Genomic DNA, 16,753 nt, shown 5'->3' with positions numbered 1-16,753 from the left:
TGACACCATGAAATTCTGATTCAACATATTTTTCCCTTAAAATGGTACATTTTCTCAGTTTAAACTTTTGTTCCGTGATTTATGTTCTATTCTGAATAAAATATTAGAAGTTGGCACCTCCACATCATTGCATTCAGTTTTTATTCACGATTTGTATAGTGTCCCAACTTTTTTGGAATCCGGTTTGTATGTTTGAAACCTACCGGGAAGTCTGAAGCAGATAGGACCTGGTATATGTCATAAATCAGGCCTTTGGATGAAGGGCCCCGGACACAGACCCATTCGAACGGGGAAAGGGCTGGGACATCTGATGCTTTCAATACCGTCTTACAATAATGGAGTATTTTGTGATATTGAAGCACTAGCGTGTTTGGTAGGGAGAATTTAGCCTGCAGTTCCTCAAACGTCAGAAACCAAGCACAGAGAGGGTCTTTCAGGATGACAATTCTGTAGAGCCCTTCAGCCCAGTCCACGGTCCAACCATCCCTGCCCTAGAACTCTCCAGAAGATGGGGGGGGGGGGGGGGGGGGTTTGAAAAGAAAGGTAGAAAGAGGGGAGCGTAGAGTAGCCAAGTAATACCTAATCCTGTTCCACAACCAGACCTCCCTTGTGAACAGCATGGGGCCCAGTAGCTTAGAGGCGAAGATAGCAGATCATAGTGCTCGGGTGGATCGGTGCCAGCCATAGCCACTCAACCTCACTCCATTGATTATATGAATGCAGCGTAGAACAGGAGGTAATATGCCTCAGGTGCATTGCCAAATAGTAAGAGGCTATGTTAGGGAGGGCCATACCTCCATTGGAAGCAGGGGCCACTAAAATCTGGTTAGTGAACCTATGCCATTTATAGTTCCATACAAAATTGGTAAAAGCAGACTGTATAGAGCGCAGGACTGCAGCAGGCACCCTCAAAGGGAGGGTCTCAAACAGATACAGGAATTCAGGGAGTATAGACATTTTTATGGCCTCTATAAGACCTAGGAGGGAAATTAGGAGCGATTTCAACTTAGTAAAGAGGGCATTCATTTCCAATAGTAGTAATGGGAAATTAGCTTTATAGAGAGAAGAGTAACTGGGGGTGAGTTGGATCCCTAAATATTTAATGGAGTGGGTACGCCAGGTGTATTTAAACCTGCTGTGGAGAAGGTTGTCTTTCAGGGGGGATGTTGATTGGAAATGTCTCGGACTTAGACATATTAAGCTTATAACCAGATAGCACAATATATCGATCCAGTACCGCATGTAGGTTAGGAAGGACGAAGAGGATTCTTTACAGTAAGAGCAGTGAGACTATGGAACTCTCTGCCTGAGGAGGTGGTGATGGTGAAGAGGGGCCTGGATGTATTTCTGGAGTTTAATAATTTTACAGGTTATAGTTACTAGAGAAGGGTTGTTGATCCAGGAAGTTATTCTGATTGCCTGATTGGAGTCGGGAAGGAATTTTTTCGCCCCAAAATCGAGAAAACTGGCTTCTACCTCGCAGGTTTTTATTTTCTTCCTCTGGATCAACTTGCAGGATAACAGGCTGAACTGGATGGACAGATGTCTTTTTCAGCCTTACAAACTATGTTACTATGCTATATCCTCAAACTTAAATGTATTTTTGGGGGATTTTTTGTGATAGACCAACACAAAATAACAATAGCAGCCCCCTGTACTCTTATACCCCTAAATAAAATCCAATGTGACCAATTGCCTTCAGAAGTCACCTAACTAGTAAATAAAGTCCACCTGTGTGTAATTTATTCAGTATAACTTCAGCTGTTCTGTGAAGGTCTTATTAGAGAACATTAATAATCAAACAGCATCATGAAAACCAAGGAACACACCAGACAGGTCAGGGATAAAGTTGTGGAGAAGTGTAAATCAGGATTAGGTTATAAAAAAATATCCCAAGCCTTGAACATCTCATGGAGCACTGTTCAATCCATTATCCGAAAATTAAAGAGGATGGCAGAACTGCAAACCTACCAAGACACACCCGTCCACTTAAACTGACAGCCCAGGTTAGGACAGCACTAAGAGAAACTGTCAATAGGCCCAGGGTCACTCTGGGGGAGCTATAGAGATCTACGGCTCAGGTGGGAGAATCTGTCCACAGGACAACTATTAGTCGTGAACTCCACAAATCTGGACTTTATGGAAGAGTGGCAAGAAAAAATCCATTTTTGAAAGCAAGCCATTAGAAGTCCTGTTTGAAGTTTACAAACCATGTAGGGGACACAGCAATTATGTGGAAGAAGGTGCTCTGGTCAGATGAGACCAAAGTTGAACTTTTTGGTCTAAATGCAAAATGCTGTGTGTGGCAGAAAACTAACACCGCACATCACCCTGAACTCACCATCCACACCATGAAACATGGTGGTGGCAGCATCATGCTGTGCGGAGGATTTTTTTCAGCAGGGACAGGGAAGCTGGTCAGAGTTGATGGGAAGATGGATGCAGCTAAATACTGAACAATCCTGGAGGAAAACCTGGTAGAGGCTGCAAAAGACTTGAGACTGGGGTGGAGGTTCACCTTCCAGTAGGACAACAACCCTCAACAACCAGCCAAAGCTACAATGGAAGGGTTTAGATCAAAACATATTCATGTGTTAGACTTGCCCAGTCACAGTCCAGACCTAAATCCCATTGAGAATCTGTGACAAGACTTGACAATTGCTGCTCACAGACGCTCTCCATCCAATCTGACTGAGCGCAAGCAATTTTGCAAAGAATAATGGGCAAAAAGTTCAGCCTCTAGATGTGCAGAGCTGGAAGAGACAGACCCCAGTAGACTTGAAGATGTAATTTCAGGTGGTCCTACAAAGTATTGTGGCGTGCGGGCTGAATACAAATGCACGCCACACTTTCCAGATTTTTATTTAAAAAGTTTGTGGGTGTAATGTGAAAAAATGAGGAAAAGTTCAAGTATGAATACCTTTTCAAGGCACTGTATATATTACAAAGTTATGGCTGTAAGAATATAGAGAGGCAGAATTTTTTTAAAGGTTTTAATACAAAAACTATATAAGTTTTGTAATGCCATAATCGTACCAAACAGCAGAATAAGGTCGTCTTTTCATTTTTAGTGCACAGTGAACGCCATAAAAACAAGAAACTATGTCATAATTTTTTTTTTCACTCCACAAAGAATTTTGTTTTTCATTTTCCAATAGGAAATATGATAAATTAAATAGTGCAGTTACAAAGTATAACTTGTCCTGCAAAAATAAGTCCTCATGTGACTGAGAAGAAATGTATGTTATGGAGAAGGAAAAAACAAATATACAAAAATGAAAATTTATCTAATCATTAAGGGGTTAACCATAACTGGACATAGCTGTAGCTTCATTCATATCAGGGCCCTGCGTGGTACAAGGCTGCTGTTCTTATGATTGGTGGGAGTCCCAGCGGAAGGACACCCACTGATATAACAGTTACTCCATAACTTCTGTATACGTTCCTACTATGATGAAAACATAATGTCTACTATTACATAAATGTGACTGATCAACTGACTGATTAAGGGTCTTTTAGAAGGGGACGCGTGACTTGTATATTTTTTGTTATACTGTATGGTATTTAACATGGTGTATGAATATAATGTTATATATACATCTGAAGGCATTGTTAGACAGCAGGTCCTACAATGAAGCTCCACACCTGCCAAATTTTTACAATATGAACATTACAAAGGTTTCTCTCCTGTGTGAGTTCTCTGATGTCTAACAAGACCCGATCTCAGGCTAAAACATTTCCCACATTCTGAGCATGAAAACGTCTCTCCTGTGTGAGTTCTCCAGTGATGAAGCAAACCTCTTTTATGGGCAAAACAGATTCCACATTCTGAGCATGAAAACGGCTTCTCTCCTGTGTGAATTCTTAGATGTTCCACAAGATTGGATTTCTGACGAAAACATTTCTCACACTGAGGACATGAAAAGGGCTTCTCCCCTGTGTGAGTTCTTAGGTGTTCCCTAAGATATGATTTCTGACTAAAACACTTCCCACATTCAGGACATGCAAACTGTTTCTCTCCTGTGTGAGTTCTCTGATGTCTATTCAGATTTGAATTTTGACTAAAACATTTCCCACATTTTGAACACGAAAATGGCTTCTCTCTTTTGTGAGTTTTCTGATGTCTATCAAGATGCGATTTTTGACTAAAAGTTTTTAAACATTCTGAGCATGAATATGGCTTTTCTCTTTTGTGATTTCTCTGATGATTAAGAAGAGCAAATCGATAGGTATAACATTTTCCACATTCTGAGCATGAAAACGGCTTCTCTCCTGTGTGAATTCTTAGATGTTCCACAAGAGATGATTTCCGAGTAAAACATTTCCCACATTCAGGACATAAAAATGGTTTTTCTCCTGTGTGAATTCTTTGATGTCGATTGAGATCCGATTTTTGACTAAAACATTTTCCACATTCTGAACATACAAATGGTTTCTCCCTTTTGTGAGTTCTCAGATGATTAAAAAGAGCTAAGTTATGGGCAAAACATATTCCACATTCTGTACATGAATATGGCTTCTCCCCTGTGTGAATTCTAAAATGTCCCACAAGAGATGCTTTCTGATTAAAACATTTTCCACATTCTGAGCATGAATACGGCTTCTCTCCTGTGTGAATTCTCTGATGTACAACTAGAAGGAATTTCCTGATAAAAGATTTTCCACATTCCGAGCATAAAAATGACCCTTTACCTTTGCGATTTCTCTCATGCAAAGAAAGGTTAGATTTCTTTTTAAAATGTTTTTCACATGGAAATATTTTCCCACGTTTCTGTTTATTTCTTGTATTGCCAATCAGTGATTGATTAAATGAAGGTTTCTTGTGACCAGCGGTATCAATGGATAGATCTCTGCTGTGAAGGACTGAAGGTACATTAGGAGTTACTGAATCATCTTGTGCGGTGTTGTTATCTTCTGCTCCATGACAGGAAGGTAAATCGAGATGTTTATGAGAGCCGCTCATCCCGTCTTCAGCTGGAAAATGAAACAAAATTTTCTTTTGTTTACCAAAGCAGAAATATAATTTCTATTAACCAGTCAAGCTTTATTGAGACAATAACACGCCAGAAAACAAAATAATTAGGATATATAAGAAAACAGGATTATGTACAATTTCAGCAAGTAAATAACATGCACTTATAAAAAATGGGAAGACAAAAAAACATAGGGGTAAAAAAAAATTCAAGGCCCATTTTGCACATAAATATTGAAAGTTTTCACTCATTTACACCACACTTGCCACTTTTCTAAAAGGGGTTGTCCAACTTTTTTCAGATCTCACAGAGTGGCCGGACCCATACTCACCTGGTCCCCGGTTCTGGTTCTTTTATGACCAGTGATCCATTGTAGTTTTGCATTGGAACCACCTATCACTAAAGAGAGGTTTGTTGACTCCACCTACTTGTGTTTGCGCTCCCTGCTGACAATTTAGATCAACCTACAATGAGGCCACCTTTAGATTTTTTATTCTCCCCCTAAGGCTCTGTTCACACCAGCTGTCACCCATTGATTCAGAGGCCCTTAGAAAATTAAAGCAGTGACCCTGATTGGTTCCCATGAGCAACAAGACTTATAGCAAGTTTGTGTTAGATCAAGCCCACCAACATGTTCTTGGGGGTCACCTGGGGCTGCAGAAAACTCAGGATTGTATTCTACAGCGGTTTTACTGGCCCAGCATATTCAAAGAGGGGGAAGAGTTTTGTAAGTCTTGTCCGACCTGCCAGATAACTAGCCCTCAGCCGCATTTCCTTAGTCCCCTAGTACCTCTCCCGAAGTACCGTTTTACCGAATAGCTATGGACCTCATAGGCCCATTACCGAAGTCCGCCAGAGGGCATCAACACATCTTAGTCATTGGTCAAACAATATTAACCGGACAGATTAATATCAAAAACATCGGACCCCCAAGGAGTCATAATAATCACCAAAAAAATGAATGAAAATAACTTACATATGTATGAAGATCCAAACAACTTTATTGTAAGTATATATAAACATATAAACAATACATACATATATAATAAAACAGGCAGCACAAGGCGGGACACACAGATGAGTAGCAGGACCCAAGGAGAGGCCGGGAGATCAATGCACAAAATAACAGGGAAAAAGAATGCTAGCTGAAAGAGCATACCTCAAAACCTCATAGCAGCAACGCCCCAAACAAAGTGCAAAGGAGACGATTGTAGAGATTGAGGTTAAAATAAAAAGGACAAAGTATAAACATACCCTGAATGGTGCAGAGATCTCTCGGCCGACTCCTGACCCAATGCCGTTTCGCCAGCAGAATTTACTCAAACCGTGAAAAGATAGGGAAACCTGTACAGAAGACAGCCCGTGGCTGGGTTTTCAAGGAGAAGAGGTACCAGCCCCTCTGTCTGATGCGAGAGAGGTGGCTGCCACAGTAAAAATTGCTGACAACCTCTCCTCTAAACAGACTCAGGAGGCCAGGGAGTTCGTTAGTCGGAACACGGATGTGTTCTCGGACCTCCCTGGACACACTTCCATAATCCAGCATAACATTGTCACTGAGCTTCAGGCAAAAGTCCTATTAAAACCATACCGGGTGCCCGAGGCTCAGCGACAAGCCATATCGGAGGAGGTGCGGCTACTGTTGCAGCTAAAAGTCATTCAGGAGTCAAAAAGTGAGTGGGCCAGTCATATAGTATTGATACCCAAGCCAGACGGGACGTTGCAGTTTTGTAACGACTTTCCAAAACTTAACGAGGTTTCCAAATTAGATATGTATCCCATGCCCCAGGTGGATGAGCTCATCGAGAGGTAAGGACAAGCCCGGTATTTTTCTGTTTTGGACCTCACCAAAGGGTACTGGCAGGTGCCCTTTCCAGAGGCTGTCAAAGAGAAAACTGCCTTCATCACGCCTAAGGGGCTGTATCAATATAAGGTCTTACCCTTTGGTCTGCATGGCGACCCCGCCACTTTTCAGCATCAAATAGACATCGTGCTTCGGCCACATCGTCAGTACGCTTTGGCTTACCTTGACGATATTGTCATCCACAGTAACGACTGGGAAAGTCACCACTGCAGGCTGTAGTGGACTTCCTTCGGAAAGCTGGCCTAACCACGAACCCAAAAAAATGTGCGATAGGGTTAAAAGAGACTAAGTACCTGGTTTATGTCATTGGGCGCGGAGTCATGAAACCCCAAGTAAACAAAATAGAGGCGATACGGAATTGGCCCCGACCTGTCACCACTAAGGAAATAAAGTTATTCCTGGGAATGGTGGGCTATTACATGATGTTTGTTCCCCCCTTTGCTACTCTAGCCGCGCCCTTGACAGGGCTCTTGAAGGGACACAAGTCAATGATCGTTTACTGGGATGATCGGGCGGAAGAGGCTTTCTTCGCTTTGAAGTCGGCCCTGTGCGGGTCCCCGGTTTTGGTGACGCCCGACTTCAAAAGGGAGTTTATAATACAGACCGATGCCTCCGAAGTAGGCCTCGTGCTGTACTGTCTCAGGTAGTCAACAGGGAGGAGCATCCCGTTGTCTTCCTCAACCGTAAGCTCACCCCTGCCGAGACCCAGTATAGTATAGTGGAGAGAGAGTGCCTGGCTATCAAGTGGGAAATAGAATCTCTCCGCTATTATTTATTGGTGACTGACCACTCCCCTCTCAAGTGGATGAGCCAGACCAAGGACAGAAATGCCAGGGTCACCCGATGGTTTCTCTCCCTACAAAACTTGATGTTTTAGGTGGAACACAGGGCAGGCCAGTTACAGGGAAACGCGGATGCTCTGTTCCGGGAACACTGTCTAGCCTGTGTTCACCCCCTCAGGATTGAACAAAGGGATTGTGACACAGTGAGAGGTTTTGTCTGGCAAGGCAGGTATTTTCCTCCCAGCATGTGCTGCTGGGCTGATTTACAGCCAGGTGAGATAAATACCGGACCGGATTTTAAGTGTCGGTACAGGTTTTGGCAGCACCTGGCTATCCTTAAATAGGCAGCTAGGCTCAGAAGCGAGGTCTCTGTGTTGGGATCTGGAAGCCTTGTGTCTGAATGAAGGCTTGCTACCTGTTTGGCATGAAAACAGGTTGGTGCTGCTATCAGCAAGGACTCTTTGAGGCAGAATTGCCATATGGTGTGAAGTACCACCAACACCGCAAGGTGACTTTTTGCTTGATTATGACTGCTTGTTTTGTCACTTGCCTAAAGTGTGAATAAAACACTGAACTGTTTGATCCAAAGAACTTGTTGTTGCCTCTATACTGCGTCCGCTAATCCTGTCCACCAGAGCGAAACCACACAGTATATACAGTACTAGCTTTATTATGTTCTCCGGACCCTCTTCATTAATCTATAGGAAATACATACAGTGACTGAATACATTGTCTATATGTGATGATCAGATGATGGTGGAATCTGACTCTCAAAACTGGTCTCTTCTCTACAGTCATGGAAGGTCTCCTCTTACCCGGTGATGTGAGGGACTGGTGATTCTCCATCATGACGTCCTTGTACAGACCCTTGTGTTCTTCTAAATACTCCCACTCCTCCATGGAGAAATAGACAGCGACATCCTGACACCTTTTAGGAACCTGACAACACAAGGATAAAGTCATTACCAGACCCCTTGTCACGGAGGGTGTACAGGAAACAAGACAAAACCATATAACAATGTCTCTCTGGATCCACAACTAAGGAACAAAGGGAGACCCCTGCAATAGACCTGCCGCTCTCCCTCACTGCTCAGCCTATGCGAACACCCCAAAGGTGGATGGGCGCATATCCACGTTCCTCGGCTATCTATTACCTGAAGACCCTACAATAGTGAGGGGACACGACCACCGGCTCCCTACACTGACACGGAGGGAGTCAGGGTCACCTGGATCCAGAAAAGAGAAAATCATAAATACATAAACAGCACTTAACTTGCAGACGACTGACGATTGAGGACTGGGAACTGGGAACAGCATGCACACACACTCCAGGAAGTTGTATCAGCCGCACACTACTGCATTATGGGGAGGAATTTAAAGGGCAGTAATCAGTCCGACTGCATGACAGCTGAGATAGACTAACGAGATGAGAAACTAAACCAAAACAAAGAAATTCAAGGAGGAGGATCTGAAAAGCTCCTATGAGCGCTTCTCAGCTGTCTGGCTGTGACAGTACCCCTCCCTCTAGGAGTGGACTCCGGACACTCAGAGCCCACCTTCTCAGGATGGGACCTATGGAAAGCCCTGATGAGACGAGAGGCCTTAATGTCCGTCACTGGGACCCACATCCTCTCCTCAGGACCATAACCCTCCCAATGAACGAGGTACTGGAGGGAACCGCGGACAAGACGAGAATCCACAATCCTAGAGACCTGAAATTCAAGATTTCCATCAACCATAATCGGAGGAGGAGGCAAAGGCGAGGGTACAATAGGTTGAACATAAGGTTTCAATAAGGACTTATGAAAAACATTATGGATCTTCCAAGTCTGAGGAAGATCAAGACGGTAGGCAACAGGATTGATGACAGACAGGATCTTGTAAGGCCCAATAAACCTAGGACCCAACTTCCAGGAGGGAACCTTCAATTTGATATTCTTGGTAGACAACCACACCAGATCACCAACATTCAGGTCCGGACCAGGCACACGTCTCTTATCCGCCACACGCTTATATCTCTCACTCATGCTCTTTAGATTGTCCTGAATCTTTTGCCAAATAGATGACAAAGACGAGGAGAATCTGTCCTCATCAGGCAAACCAGAAGAGCCCTCTCCAGAGAAAGTCCCAAACTGCGGATGAAACCCATATGCACCAAAAAATGGTGACTTATCAGAGGACTCCTGACGACGGTTATTTAAAGCAAACTCAGCAAGGGACAAAAAAGAACACCAATCCTCCTGATTCTCCGCCACAAAACAGCGCAGATATGTCTCCAGATTCTGATTGACGTGCTCTGTCTGGCCATTCGACTGCGGATGGAAGGCAGAAGAGAATGACAACCGAACCCCCAAGCGAGAACAGAAAGCCTTCCAGAATCTGGAAACAAACTGCGTGCCCCTATCAGAGACTATGTCTGAAGGAATCCCATGCAATTTGACAATGTGGTCAATAAATGCCTGCGCCAGCGTCTTAGCATTGGGCAAACCAGGAAAAGGGATAAAATGCACCATTTTGCTAAAACGGTCCACCACCACCAGAATCACAGACTTCCCCGAGGAACGAGGCAAGTCCGTTATGAAGTCCATGGACAGATGTGTCCAAGGACGGGAAGGAATAGGCAAAGGAAGGAGAGGACCTGATGGCCGTGAATGAGGGACCTTGGCACGAGCGCAAGTCTCGCAAGCCACAAAACCCTCAACCGACTTACGAAGCGCAGGCCACCAGAATCTCCGAGCAATGAGATCCAGTGTGGCTCTTGCCCCCGGGTGCCCAGCAAGGACCGTATCGTGGTGTTCTTTAAAAATCTTGTGTCTCAAAGCGAGAGGCACAAACAACCTCCCAGGAGGACAAAGATCAGGAGCTTCTGACTGGGCTGCCTGCACCTCTGCCTCCAATTCAGGAAAAAGAGCAGAGACCACCACACCTTCAGCCAAAATGGGACCCGGGTCTTCAAAATTCCCACCTCCCGGAAAACAACGTGACAGGGCATCTGCCTTCACATTCTTAACCCCAGGGCGGAACGTAACAACAAAATTAAACCTTGAAAAGAACAAAGACCATCTGGACTGTCTCGGGTTCAGACGCTTGGCTGACTCCAAGCAGGCCAGATTTTTATGGTCAGTAAACACGGTAATAGGGTGTCTGGCTCCCTCTAGCCAATGGCGCCATTCCTCAAAAGCCAACTTGATGGCCAACAATTCCCTATCTCCCACATCATAATTTCTCTCTGCGGAGGAGAGTTTCTTTGAGAAAAAGGCACACGGTTGCCATTTGGCAGGAGAGGAACCCTGAGACAAGACCGCACCCACCCCTACCTCAGAAGCATCAACCTCAACTATGAAGGGTAACGAAATATCAGGTTGTACTAGGATGGGAGCGGAAGCAAAACTCTCCTTGATATTAGAAAAGGCCTTACGCGCCTCTACCGACCAGGAAGAAAAATCTACCCCCTTTCTGGTCATATCAGTGAGTGGTTTAACAACAGAGGAATAATTCAAAATAAATTTCCTGTAATAATTAGCAAAGCCCAAAAAACGCATCAGCGCCTTCTGATTCTCAGGAAGCTCCCACTCAAGCACAGCGCGGACCTTCTCGGGGTCCATGCGAAAACCAGAAGCGGAGACAAGAAACCCCAGAAATTGGATCTCTGGAACCGCAAACACACATTTTTCCAGTTTCGCGTATAATTTATTCTCCCGCAGGATGATCAAGACCTGACGTAAGTGTTCCTTATGAGTCTTGAAATCAGGAGAAAAAATCAAAATGTCATCCAAATACACTAATACAAATTTTCCCATTAAATGATAAAAAATGCTGTTGACGAAATGCTGAAAAACGGCTGGGGCATTCATCAAACCAAAAGGCATAACCAAATTCTCAAAATGTCCCTCAGGGGTATTGAAAGCCGTCTTCCATTCGTCTCCTTCTCTGACCCTAACCAGGTTGTATGCCCCTCTTAGGTCTAATTTGGAAAAGACTTTAGCCCCAACAACCTGGTTAAACAGGTCCGGGATCAGAGGAAGCGGATAAGGATCACGAATAGTGATACTGTTCAGCTCCCTGAAATCCAGACAAGGTCTTAAAGAACCATCTTTTTTCTTAACAAAGAAAAAACCAGCGGCAACAGGTGACTTCGAGGGTCGTATGTGTCCTTTTCTCAGACTCTCAGAGATATAAGCACGCATAGCGACCCTCTCAGGTTGGGAGAGATTGTATAAACGAGATTTAGGCAGCTTGGCGCCTGGGATGAGATTAATAGGGCAATCATACTCCCTGTGCGGAGGTAAACCCTGAACTCCACTCTCAGAGAAGACATCCAAAAATTCAGAGAGGAAAGGTGGTACAGTCTTAGTAGAAACCTCAGAAACAGATGTTATGAGGCAATTCTCTCTGCAAAAGTTACTCCAACCATTTATTTGCCTCGCTTGCCAATCAATGGTGGGGTTATGTTTAGTGAGCCAGGGTAGCCCCAACACTAGAGGAGTAGGCAAACCGCTAAGGACGAAACATGACACATCCTCAACATGAGCATCACTCACAATTAAACGGATATTGTGAACTATGCCCTTTAATGATTTCTGAGAAAGTGGAGCTGAATCAATAGCAAAAACAGGAATATCTTTTCCCAAAGTGCATACCTGGAAACCATGAGTTATTGCAAATTGATTATCAATGAGGTTGACAGCTGCTCCACTATCCACAAAAATCTCACAAAAAATGCTCTTGCTCTCTAGCGCCACCCTAGCAGGCAGGACAAAACGGGAACTACAAGCAAAAGGGAAACCTTCAATTTCCGCCTCAACCCTGCCAATAGTAACAGACGGAACATTTTTAAAAGATTTTTTCCTTTTTGTCTCTTTATTACTCCCAGAAAACTGCCTGAATCTCCTAGAGGGACAAACATTTGCCAGATGATTTATACCTCCACAACAAAAACAAACCCTCCCCTGCGGGCTGAATCTTCTATTGTCAGAGGCAATCAACCCCAGCTGCATGGGCTCCTGCTCGGAAGGGGCTGACAGCGACTGAGACCCCTGTGCACAGAATGAGACCGCTGCACTGTCCCGGGACTAAGTATGACAGGAAGGAGAGATCTCTCCTCTCTCTCTAAGACGCCTGTCAATACGAACAGCCTGAGACATAGCAGAAACCAAGGAGGTAGGTCTTTCATGAAAGGCAAATGCATCTCTCAATCCCTCTGAAAGACCATAGCAAAATTGACTTCGGAGTGCAGCATCATTCCAACCCGTATCTGCTGCCCATCTCCGAAATTCTGAGCAGTATATCTCTGCGGATTGTTTACCCTGGCATAACAGACGTAGTCTAGACTCAGCCAGAGCAATACGATCCGGATCATCATATATCTGACCCAGGGCTAAAAAGAATTCATCCACTGAACGGAGGGGCCGTGCCCCCTCCGGCAGCGAAAAGGCCCAGGACTGAGCGTTACCCCTGAGCAGCGATATAATGATCCCCACCCTCCGTTCTTCATCACCAGAAGAATGGGGAAGAAGGCGAAAATGGAGTTTGAAAGCCTCTCTAAAACGCACAAAATGCTCACTACCCCCGGAGAACGTATCCGGGAGCGAGATCTTAGGCTCAGCACAAACTCCATGAACACAAGCTGAACCGGTCACTTGAAACTGAGAAAAAGTCTTACGGAGATCAGCTACCTCCAAAGCAAGACCCTGAAAGCGTTCAGTCAAAAGTGAAACCGGATCCATGCCTGAGACGGTTTTGGCGGCTGATAATGTCACGGATGGTGTACAGGAAACAAGACAAAACCATATAACAATGTCTCTCTGGATCCACAACTAAGGAACAAAGGGAGACCCCTGCAATAGACCTGCCGCTCTCCCTCACTGCTCAGCCTATGCGAACACCCCAAAGGTGGATGGGCGCATATCCACGTTCCTCGGCTATCTATTACCTGAAGACCCTACAATAGTTAGGGGACACGACCACCGGCTCCCTACACTGACACGGAGGGAGTCAGGGTCACCTGGATCCAGAAAAGAGAAAATCATAAATACATAAACTTGCAGACGACTGACGACTGAGGACTGGGAACTGGGAACTGGGAACAGCATGCACACACACTCCAGGAAGTTGTATCAGCCGCACACTACTGCATTATGGGGAGGAATTTAAAGGGCAGCAATCAGTCCGACTGCATGACAGCTGAGATAGACTAACGAGATGAGAAACTAAACCAAAACAAAGAAATTCAAGGAGGAGGATCTGAAAAGCTCCTATGAGCGCTTCTCAGCTGTCTGGCTGTGACACCCCTCCCTTGGCATTATTGTATAATGTCCCAGCAGCGCTCACCTCTCCGCTTAGCAGCTCAGTGATCCTGGTGGTAAGTTCTAGGATCTTCTGCTCATGTGTCAGGGAATGAGGTGGAGGGTCGGTGATGGGGCTCTGGGTCCTGCTCCATCCTCCTGACACACGGGGTGTCACACACTCACCAGACGACTTCTTCACTACTGTGTAATCCTGTGTATGGGGAGACGCCGATCACTACAGACATTCTAAGAATCCTTACCCTTTCCAGTCATTTCCCTGGTTTATTACTAGAGATAAGAGTGATGTCATGTGAGACTCTCACCTCTCCAGTTATCAAGGAGATGATCTCCAGGGTGAGGTCTAATATCCTTGCAGCCATGTGGTTTCTGTCCTTCTCCATCCTTGGTGGGTCATTGATGGAAAGGAACATCGGCTTTAGAAGAAGAGAGTCCTGCACCTAAGGAACCTGAGGGAAACAAGGACAAGTGAGAGCAAAATTACATCTGGAAGAACATCTCACATGAAGTAAAGTATCTGAGGAATTGGGAATTATAAATGAACAAACAGAGTACAATGGAGATGACTTAGCTACTTAGATGTCTTATATACCAGACTGTTTATTATAGTATATCAGTCAGCCGAGTATGTAAGGCTGGCGGGCGCATGCGCTGTAGCGAGACTAAAGCCGGCTGAGTGTACGAGCCGGAGCCGAGATCGTGCTACAGCAGCCCCTTACTGCGCATGCGGGCTGAGAGCGCGGTCCCGGCACTGAGATGCGGCGTGTCAATCAAGGCAGCGGGAGGCGGGGAGAGCAGGATTGGAGACGCCTAGGCTGCTGTCCCCCTTGACTCCAAGCCTGACTCGGAGACAGCGCCAACCGACATTAAAACAGAGTTTTTAACAAGTATGAAGAAACATAAAGAGGCAAGAAAAACATGATTAGCAACACACTGGGGGATACTGTAAGGTACTGTGGTCGGTTTAATGCGTTTTTCAGGTGACAGGTTCCCTTTAAGCTAATGTTATTTTTTTCTTCTTTTTTTTTTCTCTTTCCCTCTGCAGTCCTCTCCACACTCTCCTGAAGTTAGTGAATTTGGCTATGTTTGGCATGGAAACAAATGTGTGGTCACACATTGTGTTTTTTTATTTTTTATTATTAGAATGTTTTTGTATATGTCAAAAATTTTACCAGTAAGACATTTGTTAGTTTACAGTATATATTCATACATGTATCTGTCACCTGGGTGGCGCACTGTTTATTGAACACTGCAGATAGTATGTTGGTCCCTGGCTGAGCCCAGTAGTACTACCTAATTATCCTACACCTGAGTTCTCTTTCCTCCTTTGAGGGTGGAGTCCGAACTCTGGGAGCATTCAAAACTGAGCGAGTCAGGCTCTAACATGGAGTCATGATTAAGAGCAGGTGTGCTCGAAACGCGTAGACGATCTTCTGCAGCCCCACGTTAGGAGGTTGGGATTTCCTTGCTGCACACACAAATCTTTTGTACCGTATTCAATAAAGGAACCAAAGAAAATTATTTTAACTGAAAAGAGCTGGACGTGTTTATTGTCTTGGATAAGCTAATAACACACAAAGAATTAAATGTTACCATGTTTTTATTGAACACACCATGTAAACATTCACAGTGCAGGTGGAAAAAAGTATGTGAACCCCTAGACTAATGACATCTCCAAGAGCTAATTAGAGTGAGGTGTCAGCCAACTGGAGTCCGATCAATGAGATGAGATTGGAGGTGTTGTTTACAGCTGCCCTATAAAAAAACACACACCAGTTCTGGGTTTGCTTTTCACAAGAAGCATTGCCTGATGTGAATGATGCCTCGCACAAAAGAGCTCTCAGAAGACCTACAATTAAGAATTGTTGACTTGCATAAAGCTGGAAATTGTTGACTTGCATAAAGCTGGAAAGATAAAAGTATCTCCAAAAGCCTTGCTGTTCATCAGTCCACGGTAGGACAAATTGTCTATAAATGGAGGACGTTCAGCACTGCTGCTACTCTCCCTAGGAGTGGTCGTCCTGTAAAGATGACTGCAAGAGCACAGCGCAGACTGCTCAATGAGGTGAAGAAGAATCCTAGAGTGTCAGCTAAAGACTTACAAAAGTCTCTGGCATATGCTAACATCCCTGTTAGCGAATCTACGATACGTAAAACACTAAACAAGAATGGTATTCATGGGAGGATACCACAGAGGAAGCCACTGCTGTCCAAAAAAAACATTGCTGCATGTTTACAGTTTGCACAAGAGCACCTGGATGTTCCACAGCAGTACTGGCAAAATATTCTGTGGACAGATGGAACCAAAGTTGAGTTGTTTGGAAGAAACACACAACACTATGTGTGGAGAAAAAGAGGCACAGCACACCAACATCAAAACCTCATCCCAACTGTGAAGTATGGTGGTGGGGGCATCATGGTTTGGGGCTGCTTTGCTGCGTCAGGGCCTGGACGGATTGCTATCATCGAAGGAAAAATGAATTCCCAAGTTTATCAAGACATTTTGCAGGAGAACTTAAGGCCATCTGTCCACCAGCTGAAGCTCAACAGAAGATGGGTGCTGCAACAGGACAACGACCCAAAGCATAGAAGTAAATCAACAACAGAATGGCTTAAACAGAAGAAAATACGCCTTCTGGAGTGGCCCAGTCAGAGTCCTGACCTCAACCTGATTGAGATGCTGTGGCATGACCTCAAGAAAGTGATTCACACCAGACATCCCAAGAATATTGCTGAACTGAAACAGTTCTGTAAAGAGGAATGGTCAAGAATTACTCCTGACCGTTGTGCACGTCTGATCTGCAACTGCAGGAAACGTTTGGTTGAAGTTAT

General features: G+C 44.6%; 1 long non-coding RNA gene across 1 annotated transcript; it reads left to right on the top strand.

Moving 5' to 3' along the window:
• Positions 1-2,412: 2,412 nt before the first annotated feature.
• LOC120999782 lies at positions 2,413-14,273 on the top strand. Its single transcript, XR_005778647.1, has 3 exons — positions 2,413-2,591; positions 13,314-13,319; positions 14,263-14,273. It is a non-coding gene; the product is annotated as an uncharacterized LOC120999782 (long non-coding RNA).
• The last annotated feature ends 2,480 nt before the right edge of the window (positions 14,274-16,753 follow it).

This window comes from Bufo bufo, chromosome 4 (genome assembly GCF_905171765.1).
Source record: "Bufo bufo chromosome 4, aBufBuf1.1, whole genome shotgun sequence".
NCBI lineage: Eukaryota > Metazoa > Chordata > Amphibia > Anura > Bufonidae > Bufo > Bufo bufo.
The sequence above is the reverse complement of the archived record's forward strand: the minus strand, read 5'-3'. Positions and strand labels throughout refer to the sequence as shown.